The 17304-nt window shown below is 38.3% G+C and overlaps 1 protein-coding gene across 1 annotated transcript in view; it reads right to left on the bottom strand.

Annotated features, from left to right (window-relative positions):
• Pde4d (phosphodiesterase 4D) overlaps nt 1-16290 on the bottom strand; it is a 1402687-nt gene extending 1386397 nt beyond the window's left edge. The window contains exon 1 of the mRNA XM_042690975.1: nt 16237-16290. The gene's annotated coding sequence lies outside the window, so the exon portion shown is untranslated. The remainder of the gene's footprint in view (nt 1-16236) is intronic.
• Between the last annotated feature and the right edge of the window lie 1014 nt (nt 16291-17304).

Genomic DNA, 17304 nt, shown 5'->3' with positions numbered 1-17304 from the left:
TCTCAGCCCTGAACTATTTCTTTCTTTCTTTTTTTTTTTTTTTGTCGGTCATGGGGCTTGAACTCTGGGCCTGGGCCCTGTCCGTCAGCTCTTCAGCTCAAGGCGAGTGCTCTACCAATTGAGCTACAGTGCCACTTCCTCATAATTTATTCTTAATGACAAATGTGGTACTTGATTCAAAAGGTGCAAGATGTTTTTGTAGAATTTTTGTACCAATTTTTATTGTCACTGGCAGTACAGGAAACTTGTATTACCCACTCAGTAGGCAACATGACTATTTTTTAAAGTCTTGGGTTAGTTTAGGAGATGGGCAAAATACAATGCAAAAGTTATCATTAACCTGGATCTAGTTTATTGTTTCTGATAAAACATCAACCAACTTCTGAATATGGATAGATTGGTATGCATTTTAGAATCATAAATTCCTTTGGGCATCACCTGAAATCTATGAGTTTCTTTTTATAAAAAAAAAAAAAAGAAAAGAAAAGTTCATACACAACACTACTTCTTGGAATCCATCATGGACAACTTCAAACTGTCTTCTCTACATCTGACCCAGATAGCTCATGAGCAATATTGATTTCGAGCACATAGGTATGCATGCTTCCATGGGAGATGAAGCTAGTTCGTGAGTATTCATGTCTAGCTTTTCATCTAAACATACTTCAGGCTTTATCACATGCTGGACCACTAGGAACTGTCCATTGGCAGTTCCCTGAACTGCCAAGTTCACGTCATCCTTACTAACTACTATAGATACACGTCCTTCAGGACATTCTTACTAACTACTATAGGTACATGTCCTTCAGGACATTGTTCTTGGTGTTGTTTGTTGTTTTTGTTTGCTTGTTTACCTAAGCCTGGTTCCTTGATGTTCAAGGATAGCTCTCTGTTTGACATCTGCTTCAGATTACAAATTAATGCTAATACTGCATGCATCTTCTGTTTCCCATGATAGATTAGGCATTCCTTGGAGAGTGTGCATAAGTTAACTATACCCAATTCATTCAACAGATTCACCAGCGTCTGCTAAAATAAACTAAAAGAATTCTAAACAAAAGAACGATATGTTTAGGCTCAAAAGAGAATAGTGTTTCTTAGGGATGATATAGGAGTTTTGTTTCTTTTTTACTTTGGTTGACTATAATTCTAGTATCTAAACATGAATATGCACTGAGCACCTTTTAAGCTTAAAGAAAACATTGACACAGTTGGTTCCTATTATTCATGAAAGTTATTACATTCTATAAAGTTGATGAGAACATAATTTATTGTACATATTGGATCACAGCTACAAGAAGAAACATATAATCAGGTTCCTGTGAGCCCCTCCCTGGTAGATATATTTCACCAACCAATCCATATCATATATAACCCTGTTTTCTGTGTGTCTTAAAAAAAAGAAAAGAAAGAAAGACATTTTGCTGGGCATTGGTGGCTCATGCCTATAATCCTAGCTAGCCAGGAGGCTGAGATCTGAGGATCACAGTTCAAAGCCAGCCCACACAAGAAAATCCGTGAGATTCTTATCTCCCATAAACCACCAGAAAACCAGAAGTGGGGCGTGGCTTAAGTGGTAGAGCTCTAGCCTTGAGCTGAAGAGCCTGAACAACAACAAAAAAGGCATTTCAATGCATTTCATTAACAGTGAGCACACTGTTAACAGCTCTACAACTCAGGCCTGAACGACAAAAGAGTTCTCCAACCTCTATGTACTCAAGAACATGAGACAGCTTCTCAGAACTGGGCTAGGAAGCAATTTCACATAACCCAATCACCAGCAGAAAGCACAAAATTCAAAAAACACAGCACTATGTATCCCATGAATGGATCATTAGCTCCCAATGTTGGATCTGCATTGAGAAGGCTGAGATTTGCTTTGTTCACCCTCAGCAGGAACTGTGGAAGTTTTTCAGCACTCCACTTAAAAAAAATTACTGCAAAGCCTCAAAGGTACTATTTGGGTGTAACACTACATTTTAGTAAATAAACAAATTCTACCACAGGGAATCTGTGAATAAGAATCTGGATTTTTTTCTCCATTCAACTACTATTATATCACTTTTAGCACTTGAGTTCTCCTCCCAGGGAAGTAACAAAATGCTTAAATAAGGATACAGATTAACCCATTGTAACAATGAGATATACAAGACACTATGTTGAAAACAAACTTTACAACTTCCTGGGGAGGGGGTATTGGGAGGAGTCAGGAGGTGGGGAGGGAAGGGATGGTAGGGGAAAAACAAAGGAGTGGGTAACAATGCTGGATTGGAAATGGACTCATTACCTTACTCCTGTAACTGTAATAACCCCCCTGTACAGTATCTTTACAATAAAAATATATACAAAAAATATTAACGTTTTTTGCAAATTCTCCCTCCCATCTCCACACTTACTTTCTCCCTCTCTCTTCCCTTTTTTCCTCTTTATAATCTAGTTACAGACTGTGAGTTTTCTCTCTCCTTCCCTCCCACAACCTACCTCTGACTTCACCTTTGCTTCTTGGCTACACTTCTGGCTTTGTTTTGCCCATGCCTTTTGGCTTTATCTCTTTCCAAACCTGCCTGACCTTTTCTTGTAATCTCCTTTCCACACTCTGTCCTGCTCCACCTCCTCACCACTCCCAGTCTTTTATTTGCACTAACTCTTAGAAGGCCACATTCTTTAGAGATACTCTTTTTTTTAAGGGGGTTAGCTTTGTTAACATTGATCATGAGCTTCCTTAACAGAGGACAAGCCCATTGAGAGTGGAGGGTGAGTGGAAGGAAATGAACAAAGTGAAGTACCCCGTTTTCGGATGCCCCCTCACAGACCACTAGAGACCACGATCAATGCAAACAGCAAAGCATCATTTATTGCAAGCTTGGTCCTCCGTGCACTCAGCAACCGGTGACGCTAAGAGGCCCTGAGCGTAAAATCAGCGCAGTTTTTATAGTATTGAACAAACAACTTTAAGGAACTTTTACATAAGAAATTACATGACTGGTTAACATTTAGAGCAAGCTAAGGTGGGCAAATATGATTGGTTGACCTGTACAGAAAAATATCCTTGGTCCATAGCTTGACCACAAACGGTTATGAGTCACACCTGGACCCACAGTATGCATGGCATGTTTCGCCCTGGGCTCTGAAGAACTGGTTGGTCAGAACATTATATAGTCAGAACATTATATGGTTTTAACTGAAACTCTTAGCCCATGGTCACTCAGGGGCAAAGTCACTTGGAGGCTAACACCTGCCTTAAACAAACGTCATCTATGGCTCCAAGAATTGTGCATGGCTTTCTGTCATAAAGTCCTGACATTGGGGCTAAAGTGGGTCATGAGTTAAGCCACAGAACTGAGATGGGGTCTTATGTAAAATGGAGTTGCTCAGGTTTCTCAAAAGAACAAGTGTGGTGGTAGGGAAACACACATATTGGTGGGAATGGAGGAGAAGGAAGTTTTTCACCTCTAATTTTAGCCCCCAGATCCTACCAGGGGCAAACCTGGAGACAAGACAAGAGACAGACCTTGGACTAAGGATAAGGAAGATCTGGGCAGTGTGTAGTGCAGCAGCAACCCAAGGAATCAAAAGAGGCAAATAGTAGAACCCTAAGTAATAGCTAGCAAAAGATCACTAAGCCTTCTGATGTACAATCACCTCCAGTGCCCAGTGAAAGGGAGAAAATCTAGGAAGGCAGGACTGCTTTCCGCCAAAAAGCAAGGTGGTCTGCATGACCAGCATCCCATGAAAGGTTTCCTGTCCTTGGTTTCCATTTCAAATTTCTTTCCATTCTTTAGCTCTGTCTTAGAATTTAATTCTAGACCCCCTACCCTTTTAAAAGTCTAAACTAAATTTGCCTTCTGTGTCTTGAGAGATTTTCCAGACAAGTTGGCATTTACCTTATATCTTAAAGATTATAGAGAAAAGAAAGCAGAAGGCCATAAAGCTGGAAAAGAAAGACCATGGAGGGCCCTAATGTCTTCCTGGATTGTTCTTCACAGAACAATCACAGGGCGGCCTGTGTCTGGGCAGGGATGTTATTATGGCATGGTTTCATCTTATAGAGATAATTTTTGGCAAAAGTGTAAGAGACCAATTGGAGAGTCAAAAAAAGGTGTGTGGGGGGGGGGGGGAGAGTGATAAGAAAGGTATAACACTAGCCCAGGCAAACAACGCAAATCTCTAACACAGTGCTGGCAGAAGGGATGAAAGAGACAAGCAGAGGGGAAGAGAATGAAAATACTCAGTGCTAACCTTTATATGCCTGAAATTCCTCATGCCCTGGGTGGTAAGGGCTGAGCTTGCTGCAGAGATTAATGAACACTTACTGAACCAATAATATACAACTCATTTTATGCTGTTGGCTCACATCTTCATCAAATACACCTATTTCATGACCTCAAAAGCATAAAGCAGTTAGATGTTTCCCATTATTTAATTCATAAGGAATCATACTCCTACCATACCTTCAACTGTTCATTCTTTGAACAAACTTTACAGGCAATGCCATACTATAGAAAGTAGATAAATGAATAATGTTAATAATTATTATCATTATGATTGTCGTATGTGGATAGCTTACTAACTTTCCATTTTATAGTTCCCATTTTATACAGCATGGGAAGGTAGAAAGTTTAAATCTCATTTTACAGATATGGACGGTAAGTTTTCCAAGACTACATAATTAGTAACAGAGCCACTATCAGAACCCAAGTTTGCCTTAATCTTAAATTCAGATTCTTCACTCCATCATTATACTATAGTGTACTTTGGTATAGAAAAAATATATTTTAAAATAAAAACACTAAGTTTATATGTTAAGCATTATATTAATGCTAAATGAAATTGAGATGTTGCAGTCAAAACATTTTGGCAAAAAATGTCACAAACCCAGTACCCAATTACTGACTCAATATGTTGTTCAATGAGAAGGTGTCATATTTAGCTCTTTTTCTGACAGCTAATTCCCCCTAATGAAAGTATTTAATAAATCTGCTTTATAGTACAGATGTAGCTTGAATGTGTGCTCCAATGACCCTCATGAGTTGAAATTAATACCAATAATAAGGTATAAAGAAGGTGAAATAAATCTATATTGTCTCATGAGGGCATGTTTGGGAGGTAGTTAGGATTACACAGTCAGCTGAGTAGAGCCTCTATGATTGAATAGTGGTGGCTTTATAAGAAAACAAGAAGTGATGCATGCACATGACACAGCCCTGTTCACCACAGAATGCCCTGTGCTGCCTTAGAACCCTTTGAGGAAGAAGAACATCACCAACTTTATCTCCTTCATCCTGGACCTCTAGAACCAAGAATCAAAACAAAACTTTTCACTGAAACTTACCCAATCTATGATTTTGGGTTACTGGCAACAGGACCCAGACAAATATAGTAACCAACAACTGTTAAAACACACACACACACACACACACACACACACACACAATTGTAAATTATCTAGGAAACTAATACAAGGCAGGATCATTTGGATTAACTTTAAAAATAAATAGGATATAAAATGGCATTACATGGGATTCATTGAGAATGAATCACCCAAGTCTGTGGAAATCAAGTTTGAGCAAGATGTATGTATGTGAGCTTTTTGAATTTTTATGTACAGTTAAATATTTCTTTTTGCCTAAGTTTACATATATTTGAGACTTCTTTTCCCTTTTCAAGAATTTGAAAACTATTTCCTAGAGTATATTTCAACAATGCTGGAATGACCTTTAGTTTTCATGTGAAACAAGAACTCTATATTACATAACCTAATTCTTGATTCCTTGGATCATGTACAGTCAATGCACAGATAAGGAAAACATTGCAAAGTTAAGAACTGTCAACTTTGAAAGCCATAGGAAATAGAACTATGAGTCTGTAGATAGATCATTTTTCCTACTCAGGGTTAAACTGTTTTATGCCTGAATATTTCCATCTGTCAGGGTGAGAATCAGAAGACTTCAGATGGTGATGGAAGCAGAAAACCACAGAATATCTTCAAATGCTAAAGGAAAAAATCCCCATCTGGGCACCAGTGGCTCATATCTGTAATCCTAGCTATTCAGGGACTGAGATCTGAGAATAGAGGTTCAAAGCCACCCCAGGAATAGAAGTCTCTTAGCTCCAAGTAATCAGCAAAAAGCTGGAACTGGAGGCCTGGCTTAAGTAATACAGCAACAATTGTGAATGGAAAAAAAAGTGAGAATGAGAAGCCCAGAGTTCAACCCCAGTACTGGCCAGAAAGGAACAGAGGGAGGGGGGAATAGGAGGGATGGAGTGGCCCCAATTTGTAATTCTATGTCTAGTGGAAATATATTTCAGAAGCAAAGGAGAGATGAAGATTGTTTCACAAAACTAAACCTGAGAAGAGACTTCTCAGTGACAGACATTTCCTGGAGGAAACATTACAGATATACTTCAGGGAGTAAAAATAATCAGGGAGAAAGAAAATAATCACAGCTAAAATATCAATATTATAAGAAAAGACAGGAAAATGGTTAAATGGATATGAACTTATTTAATCATATTATCTTAAGAGGCTTAAACATAGATTTGAAATTAAAGCTCATAAACAATAGTATGTAAACTAGACAATAGAACAGGGGAAGTGATTTACAATAATGTTTTTTTTCTTTAAACCTTGAGCCAAATAAAGTAAGAAGAACTAAAGTGGCAATGAGAAATTTATAAAAAATAAATAGGAAAATACAAAGAATAAGATCATATTTAACATCCAAATACATTAATAAATGCACACATTATACATATTAAATATACTAATCAAAAGAAAAAATTGCCAGACTACAATAAATGATATGTGTTTCTTATAAAAGACATTCTTTAAACATGTAGATATAAAAAGATTGAAAGTAGAAGAAAATAAAGTCCTAGTATATACATGTCCCTAAAATAAAGCTCAGCAGTCATGTTCACATCAGAAAAGGGAGACTTTTTTAAGATAAAAATATTAATAGAGATAAAGAAGATTATAAACTAGATTGTTCAATTGATCAGGAATATATAATTATAAAAATGTATGTTCCTAATAACATAAGTTCAAATATTTAAGGCAAGAGTTAACAACTAAATTGGAAAAAAAATGATGTCTACAATTCATGAAATATTTTAATGCCTCCCTTGTAACAGAACAATAAGCAGGAAAATAACCAACTATTATAAAGAAAATATAAATAATACAATCTTAAAATGTAAGCATATGTAGGAAAAAAAACATGAAATAACAGAATACTTTTTTTCACTTAAAGACTGGAGTAAGTAGTCTAGAAATCAATTTAAAAGATAATTAGAAAATCTTATACATTTAGAAATTAAGTATAGTAAGCCCACCTATTTTCAGATTTACTACAGTTTTGGCCAAGCATGGTATAAAAATGTACTAATTTTTTAAAAAATAAAAAGAAATAGAAATAAAAACACTATAACGCCCATGCACTCATTATTCAGCTCAGTGGATGTAGAGAAACTCAGCCAATCTCATATTACCATCAGTTGTGTTTAAATCATCGTATGATATGCTGAGTGTTCCCTATCCTTCCTTTAAAGAAAAAAAATGTCCCCCAAATTGCATGGTGGCCCCAAAATAAGATAAATATTATAGTGCTTAATTTAAGCAATGAGGTAAAACTTTTAGATTTAGCAGGTTAGTGACGTTAGAGGAATAATGAATTCAGCAACCATACTATTCAAGATGAGGATCATGAAATAAGATCTAGTTTAGGGTGAGCAGTATTAATGTGTACAATACTTTCTATGACTGTAATCCAGCCTATTCCATGTGCTTCATTATGGATGACAGGACCTACTGTATGTACTGTTTGTACACCATACATGAAGTTGAGTAATTTTAGAGAACTGAGTTCTGTGCATCCTAAGTATTAGTGGTTTTTCCTTAAAGGTTGTCTTTTATGGAATGATATGTCTGCAGATATCAAATATCTATTGTGTTAAATGAGAATGGAGCCTATGAATCAACTACATTAAGAGCTCTCTCAAGAAATTGATAAGAGATGGGAAGGGGAAACAACGAGGAGGCAACAATGCTTGATAAGAAATGTACTGGTTATCTTGCCCATGTAATTGTAACTCCTCTGTACAGTATTCTTACAATAAAAAAAAGAAAAAAAGAAAAGAAATTGATAAGTAGCAAATTAAAAGCCAAAGGTAAGTGAAGAAAAAAATAATGGAAAAAAGTTTAAATATATTATGGAGGATACCAACAAAGTCACCAGATAACTCTGTAAAAAAAATAATAATAAAACTGGTAAACCCTTAGGGAGATTTATTAAGGAACAGGGTAGAGACATGACTAAAGCTTTTTCAGATATATTAAAATTTATATTATGAATTGCCTATGCAAATAAACTTAAAAACATGTACCTGAAATAGATAATTCATTTTTGAATGCTCCTAAGCAGATGCAGAAGAGTTAACAATAACCTTACATAGGGGGCTGGGAAGGTGGCTCAGTGGTAGAGCACTTGCCTTGCATGCATGAGGCCCTGGGTTCAATTCCTCAGCACTACATAAGCAAAAAAGAAAAACACTGGAAGTGGCACTGTGGCTCAAGTGGTAGAGCGCTAGCCTTGAGCTGAAGCACTGAGGGACAGCACCCAGGCCCAGAGTTTAGGCCCCACGACCAGACCAAAAACAAAAAAACAATAACCTTACATATACTCTATAGAGCAGGATCTAGTAGTGTACAACTGTAATCCCAGCTACATGTGAAATGTGGATAGGATGATTGCTCTCTGAGGCCAGCTCTAGGAAAAAAATATGAAGGCCTATCTGAAAAATAACAAAAAGAAAAAAGGCTGGACATGTGGTTCAAGTGTTAGACTGATTGTCTGGCCCAACAAAAACAAGACCCTGAGTTCAAATTCCAGTGATTAAAAACAAAAAACATAAAACTTCCATGCACAGAATTTTAAAAATAGGGAACACTCTTGTATTCTAGATTAGCATACCCTTCATATCAATTCTAAATTACCAAGAGAAAAAAAATCTCTCATGTAACAAATATAAAATCTTATATAAAATAGTAACAGATTAAGTATATCAGAGCTGAGTTAAATTCACTCAAGGAATGAAGAGTTGGTTTAACACCCAAAATATCATGTTACTTTTGATAGTTTGATTTTTGTTTGGCTGGCTGGGTTTTCATTGTTTGTTTCATTAGTTTTATTCTGTTGTGCTTTTCTTTGGCGATGCCGGCGTTTGAGTTTAAGGCTCCTTGCTTGCTGGGCAGCCACTGTGCTGCTTGAGCCACACCTCCAGCTCTTTTTCTTCCATTATTTTTTCCAGACAAAAATTTATGTGTTCACTTGGGCCTAGCGGTGACTGTTACCCTCCTCCCTTCATTTCCTGCATAGCTGAGGTCCCAGGCATGCACCACCAAGTCCAACTTATTCGTTGTGATGGAGTCTTGCTCATTTTTTGCCTATGCTGGTCTCAAACAGAATCCTCCCGATCTTTACCACCCCGGTTGCTGGGATTACTGGCAAGTGTTGCCAAACCCAGCTCAAGGTATCAATTTAGTACAGCTAATCAGATTAATAGAAGGAAAGAGAAATTGGTGTTATTCTGATAGACTCAGAAATATCACTTGATAAAGCTTAGCATCTGTTTATAATAAAACCATTAGCAAACTAGAAACAGAATCACTAGAAATCCTAGACAAAGCAATAATGCAAAGAGAGGGCAAAAAACTAAAACTATTGGATTGGAAATGAATAACAATCAAAGTAATCTATCAAAAAAACCCAAAGTGCTTAAATAAGGATATAGGTTGACCCATTGTAACAAGGAGATGTACAAAACACTGTTGAAAATGAACTTTACAACTTCGGGGGCGGGGTGGGGGGAGTGTAGTTGTGGAGATGGGAGGGAAGGGATGGTAGGGGAAAAACAAAGGAGGATATAACAATGCTCAATAGGAAATGTACTCATTACCTTGCTCATGTAACTGTAACCCCTCTGTACAGAATTTTTACAATAAAAAAGTACAAAAAAAGTGTTGGGCTTAATCCAAAAGTTTATCAAGATTACTACAAAAATCACATTTGCAACAGAGTTATTTAAAAAAAAATTAATTTACAGCTGAACTAAAAAGTCACATACCTAGAAATATATATACTATCCTTTGTATAAGACCATTAAGTAAAGGATTTTTCTATCTTGAGTCAATGCCACACTTAGTCATTGTATTTCAAGAACTGGTTTGTCTTTAAGACTTTATTGGCTGTTTTGGATAATGTATTTCCATATAAACTTTACAATAAAATTCTGAAACTTCATTAAAAAAATAAAGGCCTTGGAAACAGCACTAACTTCATAGAAGACCTGAAATCATTATAACTTATGTTCTATTTGTGCATGGCAGGATTCTCTATTTACTTATATCTTTAATTTCTCTCAAAAATCCTTTTTGTATTTCTAATATATAGTGTTAGAAATTAATAAAGTTCTTTTTAAAAATAGAAGCATAGTTATTAAGAAATAATGTAAGAGGAGAAAGGAATGTATATTCTCTAGCTTATGCATTTGTTCTTGACCTATTTTTCCTTTCCTCTCCTTCTTTCCTTCCTCCCTCGCTGCCTTCCTTCCTTCCTTTTTTCCTTCCTTCCTCCATCCTCTCTTCTTTCCTCCTCTTTCTTTCCTCCTTTCTTTCTTTCCTTCCTTCCTTCCTTCCTTCTTTCTTTCTTTCTTTCTTTCCTTCTTTTTGCCAGTACCAAGACTTGAACTCAAGTCTTCAAGATTTCCCTTCACTTTTTCACCCACAGCTGACACTCTGCGCCTTGAGATACACTCCAGATTGGCATTTTCCTAGTTAGTTGGAGATAGAATCCCATGGATTTTTTTTTTCCGTAGTGGATTCAAACCTCGATCCCCAGATCTTAGCACTCAGAATAGCTAGAGTTAAGGTATGACCCACTGGCTCCTAGATGTTTATTTACAAGTCAAAACAAGAAGAAATCCCATAGAATGTAACTGATTTCACCATGTATGCTATGTATGAAATGTGGCCAGTGTGTTCACGAGGCATGAATGGTCCTGTATATCAATTTTCAAACTTCAGCTTCTGTGCATATTAAGTTACAATCAACTTTATTCTCAATAAAAATAGAATAGGAATAACGTGGATAGTAGGCCAAGCAATGACTCATGAAACTTTTGCTTAAGCAACACATATATAGGTTCATCAATATATGTACAAGGGAAAATATTTTTTAAAACTATGTTCAAAGCTCTCAACATCATCTGTTATAATAGCATGTGAACACACTGGGTTTGAAGTAACTCCCCGCTCCCAAAGATTCCTGTGTTAAAAATGTTACCAAGTGATAGGATTGGGGGAAGGGACTGGAGGAGGGTTCTCATCTCATCAATGGATTCATCCAGGAATGGACTCATAACCTGATGGCATTTGGTGCAGGTGGTAGCCCTGAGCAGGTGAAGCCTGATTGGAGGCCGTGGGCCACGGGGGTGTGTCTCTGAGGCATCCTTATTCCTCCTAGTCCTTTCCTGCCTTGCTCTCTCTGAGAAGCCCTACTCCATCACATCCATTTCTCCAGGACATGATGTTCTTCCATGCCTTAGGCCCAAGGTAATGGAGCCAGCCCCATCCGGAGCCAAAATAAACCTCTGGTCCCTTAACTTGTTTTCTCAGCAATGAAAATTGACCCCCACACAATAAAAACCTTCTAGCCATACCACTTTTGAGTTAGCCCACATATAAACCTTAGTTTGGAGAATATTAATTTCAGTGGAATACAACTGACTGAAAATCAATGGTGACAATTCAAGATTAATGAACCAGTTTAAGAAAGAACTATGTTATATGTGAGTTAAGTAGAGAAGAAAGTGACAGCAGCAGTAATCAAGGTAACCAGAGCTCAGGATCTTCAAAGGAAGCCATTCAAGAGCCACTGGGTCTTCTTAACTCTGAGAGGATACTAGAGGCAGAATGCATTCAGAAAGGGGTAGAAAGATACATGGAGAAATGCCTGCTTTGAAAGCTGAATGTGTCTGCTATTATAAAAGCAGCATAAGAGCAAGGTACTTCATGTAGATTTTTTTTTCTCATAGGCACAAAGGGAGGAAGGAAGGGAGGGAGGGAGGGAGGGAGGGAGGAGAAGGAGGTATTGAAGTAGCAGACAGTGAAAACAAGGTCAAGGCATCTGTAGAGGTGCCCTTTTCCAGGTCTCCTCTTCGCTTTCACATGCTGGTGCCTTTCTGCAAACCACCCCTGAGCTGACCTGTGTTCCTTTTGCATTTGACCTGTTTCTAGTCTTCCAGATTCTTCCTTCAGTGTTCGGAATAGTTACCATCAGTCCTCAACTGGCTCTCCAGGTCTGATCTCAGGTACCAGTGAGGCCACCTGGTCTTTCATCAGGACCACCAGCCTTCAGAGGCTGTCTCTAGCCAGCCTCAACTAGGGATTAAGTGAAAATGGCTGAGATACTGTGAAGTAAAGAGAATAGCTTTATGCTAAATTTCAAGGTTTGTATGCTCCGAAGAAACCTAGCAGGTTAAATATCTCCATGTGGCTTGTAATAGGAAAGACATTAGAATTATAACAAAAAGTCTAATAAAGAGAGTTAATATTTATTCAGTGCCCATTTTGTGCAAGGTATTGTTACATGGATTAACTCATTTAATTTTCAGTTAATACTGATGTAGGTGATCTCATCTCCACTTATCAGAAAAGTAAACGAGTCACAATGAAATGTGCAATATCTCTTTCTCCTTAAAACGTCCATTTGATTCCTTGATATTGAAGGAGTTAAAATTCTGCACAGTTTAAGAACAAGCAGTTGACCTTTAAATGTGTTGGTTTGAGTCCAATCACCTTTCAACAAGCATGAAATCTGGCACAAGGCGTACTAATACACACCAATTATTTTCATAGTGTACATGACTGAGCTCACAGCATCCTGTTTAGAAGAAAGAATAATGTTCACTTTCCAAAATCCAGACTTAGCAGCTGAGTGTCTCTGTCTGAGTGTCTGTTGGGAGGATTTTCCCTTAGTAATCATCTCCAAAAGTACCACTGGTATAAGCCTTTCTTGAAAAAGCAAGTACCTTGAAGCAAATAACTTTTTCATTACATTTAAGTTCTGTTTACGGAATAGTTTTTTCTCCAGCTTTTAGTACGTCAGAAGTAAAAATAGCTATAAAATAATAATTACTATCCTCAGTAAAGAATTTCACATGCCAAATAAGAAGAAAAATAAAAAATTCAGAGCTGGGCATGGTGCCACATGCCTGCAATCCAAACACTAAGGAGGCCAAAGCAGGAAGGTCATAAATTGGAGGCCAGACTGAGCTATGTAGCAAGACCCTGTCTCTGAACTGGGCTTTGGTGGTTCATGCCTGTAATCCTAGCTTCTCAGGAAATTGAGATCTGAGAATCTTTGTTCAAAGCCAACCCCAGGCAGACAAAGTACAGAGACTTTATCTCTAGTAAACCAGCAAAAAGCCAGAAGTGAACATATGGCTCAAGTGGTAGAAAGCACCAGCCTTCATTGAAAAAGACAAAGGATAGCACCCAAACCCTGAAAGTGTGAAATGCTGAATTCTATTTTGTACAACTGTCTTAAATTCTGAGATTCAAACAGATCTTCGAGTGACTGCGTCCTACAATAATTCTTTGCTGTTCAAGGGCCATTCCCACAAAGTTCTTTTGAGTAGTGAGATTCCCTTGTGTTTTTAAAATATAGTTCCAATGTCAAACATCCATCACCAGCATTTTAAGAATACATTGTTTAAGCTGTTTGGGTATCACATGCAGATGAACTAACTGAAGGACTGGGCTGTGCAGATTAGAGCCTCTGATCAAGTACAGCAGAGCATCCTTTCTTATCTCTTTTGCCCTCTGTCCTCAATATTCATGGTCCCTACCATGTCCCAGCCACACTGATTCCATCACCATGTTTGCCATTACTGACCAGTTCCTAGACCACAGCTGAGCCCAAATCTGGTTTTTCCTTTTCTTTTTTACTATTCATTTATCTTTAAGAGTTGTACAAAGAAATTTTGATTCAACGTGCAGTTTAGGAGGACAATGAATCTTGATTAGTGTCACCCCTTTCACAATTCTCCTCTCTTTCTCCCAACCCCACCCATCCTCTCAATTTACCTGGTCCATCTTCATATATGCACATTGAATATCATGACTATATTTACCCACTCTTCCTCTTTTCGATTATCTGCTCCCTTTCATCTGACCTCAGCTCCCCCCTGACATTGCATGTGCCCAATCCTGGTAATCATGTTGTTAAACTTGCAGTTGTTAAAGAGGGATTGCACTATTGGAATTCTCCCCTGCATATACCATACTTTAGAATATATATTTGTGAATATATGCATATGACCCTGTAAATGTTTACACACATGTTTATCATTGGTATGTAACTTCCACATATGAGAGAAAATATTTTTTTCACAATACCTTAGAACTGAGACTTCTGAGCTTCCTTCTAAATCTTGTCATCTTCTCTTGGGTCCTCACTCCAAGACTCCAATAGCCTTACCTATTTCCCAACTCTCCCTTGCCTCAGTGTTTAATTTTCCCCTCATACCATCCATCATCATAAATATCCAGAGAAGAGAATGGTTAGGATCTTACAGCAAAGTAGGTAGCACGGCGGGGCGCTTGTGGTTCATGCCTGTAATCCTAGCTGCTCAGGAGGCTGAAAACTGAGGATCACGGTCCAAAGCCAGCCCAGACAGGAAAGTCCAGGAAACTCTTATCTCCAATAAGCCACCAGAAAACCAGAAGTGGTGCTGTGGCTCAAGTGTAGAGCACTCGCCTTGAGCTGAAGAGCTCAGGGACAGCACCCAGGTCCAGAGATCAAGCCCCATGTCCAACCAAAAATAAAATAAAATAAAAAAACAAGATCGGTAGCAGTCCGTGGGTTGGGGACCTGAGCCCCACCCAGTTCATCAACCACCTGCCACTTCTGCTTTGAGGCCATGCAGGGAGGGGCTGATTCAGAAAGAACTGGCACCGTCTGGGCTGGGTGCTGTTCCCAGACCATGTGAGGAATACCCCTGCAGCAGCACAGAGTTGTCTATCTCTCTGGACAACCTTGCTGTGCAGATCATCCTAAGGAGCTCTCCAGAATAAGACTCCCTCCCAGAGTCCAGTCATTCCACACATGTGCCAAGCAAGACACAGCCAACTCTTCCAAGGTTTCCCTTATTGCCCAACTAATTTTCACTCGTTCCTAAGAAGCAGAGTTCCATCATGGACTTCTAAGTAATCACCAATTCAGACTCCTTTTTCTCTTTTTTACTCCAAGACTAACTAGGCAGTCATATTGGCACCAATTCACAACTCTCCTACCCATCATTTTATACCTTTAAGGAACAGGGGAAATGGATGTATCCCTTTGCAGCAATCCTCAGCTCCAATAGAAAAAAAAGTGTGTCACTTGAATGCAAGGTGGCAAGGACTCTCAGATCTGCATCTGACATCTGAGATAATCTCCCTCAGGTCCCTCAGGTCACATGCATCACCCTCACATCTTTAACACAAACTCAGAGTCCTCCATGCTGGAAGAATTGCATAGCAGTATATTTAGTGCACATGTTCTATGTAAGTCATCAGGAATGCAGTTCAGCTGCAGGTGAGCTCTGCTTCTCAGCCCAGCAGCCATTTTCTCTCCTGTTTTTCAGCATCCTACCCTCTACAGCCTCAGCAGAAACATTGCAGGGTAGGGAAAAAGAAAAGTCAAGAAACCTGGGGATTCATTCTCACTGATGTTATTAACTTGCCTAAGTCCTTAAAAGTCACTGAATACTCAGTTTTACCTTCTGTACAATGGGGATTCCAATATCCACCTCGCAGTGTCTCATGAAGGAAACAAACAAGATTATAGAAGTGAACACTCTTAAAACTATAAACAGAGTGAAGAGGAGAAAGGGAGGGAAATCTGAAAAGATTTACCTTTCATCCTCTTTTACTCTAACAGGTAAAATGATATATTCAGATAGTCACCCTGAAGGGTGTATTTCGCAACCACTGTATTCGCCAAATGTGGCCAAGAGCTCAGCCTGAGCCGGATCTTTTCAGCTCCCTGCTACATGTAAACCTGCTCTACAGCAATGGAACTTAGAGCTGCAGGAAAAATCAGATTACCTTCCTTATTTCACTCCTTGCAGTCTAAAAACAAAAGCAACTGAATGACAAACTATGGGGCAAAAATCCCCAAATCGTGCACTTACTTTATCCCTATTGCAAAGCAACTCCGGGAGAAATTTCAGCTTTGTATGTTGCTGGTCTCACTCAAATAGGAAGTGCTGCTAGGAGCCCCAAAATAGAAATCAGGAAGTCCACAGAAATGATTCTTCTGACTTCCTAAGCCCAAATCTCTGTACTTGGTTACAGATGAGAATTATAGCAAGATGTAAGCCTCCTTACAAAAAAAAAATAGGAAAAGATGTTACATGCTCATTGTACCCAGAACACTTTCTATTTTTAGATGAAAAAGGAAAGATCTGTAGCTCCCACAATGAAGACTGACAGAGTTGGATTGACAGTGACATAAAATCATCAAGGGTGTGTCCCTCAACCAAACTACCTCTAGAGCTAATGACACACCCCACATGGATGCTCAGACACTGTCATCTAAAGAACCCTAGAGGTGTTTTCTGGAGGGGAACAGATCTAAAGACTTTCCTATCATAACTGCCTCTTGAGTCTTCAGAATATCAATACTTTCTTAAAGTCACAGATCAGATTTAAATAGAAATTCTAAGTGGCATCATGTGTATGCCCCAGTTCATTTCTGTCTTATACCATCATCCCCACCTGATTTACGTCAGCCACATATGCATCAACTCCTCCAGAGTTCCACCATTTTCCCCACCCTTCCAAGTGTGGATTCACCTTTCCTGCTCTTTCACAAAGCTGACAGGTAAATCTTCCCAGCAGAATGGACAAATAAAATAAAACCCATCCACATCATGAACATATTTCCTCTAGCCTTCTGCAGTTCCCTAAGTTCTCTGATACCTGTTTCATTTCTGTTAAGAAGCCAAGCCCAAAGAAACATAGGTCCCATGGTTTCCCTTATTTGCAATAACTAGTATATGTCTGAGACAAGCAGAAAAACTCAGATAAGTTGATGTTAGGTGAAATGAACCCCAAGATAAATATTCAAATGTTTTTTTTTCTTTCTTGCAATTGTTTCTAACATATTTATATGATGATTTCTTTGTTGCTTTGTATGTCCCTCCCCCCACAGTATAACCTCTGCTTTCATTGTATTTAATGTTGGTATAATTTGTGAA

This window comes from Dipodomys spectabilis, unplaced genomic scaffold (assembly GCF_019054845.1).
Source record: "Dipodomys spectabilis isolate Male_0828 unplaced genomic scaffold, ASM1905484v1 ptg000140l, whole genome shotgun sequence".
Lineage (NCBI taxonomy): Eukaryota > Metazoa > Chordata > Mammalia > Rodentia > Heteromyidae > Dipodomys > Dipodomys spectabilis.
This window is presented reverse-complemented; position numbering and strand designations above follow the sequence as displayed.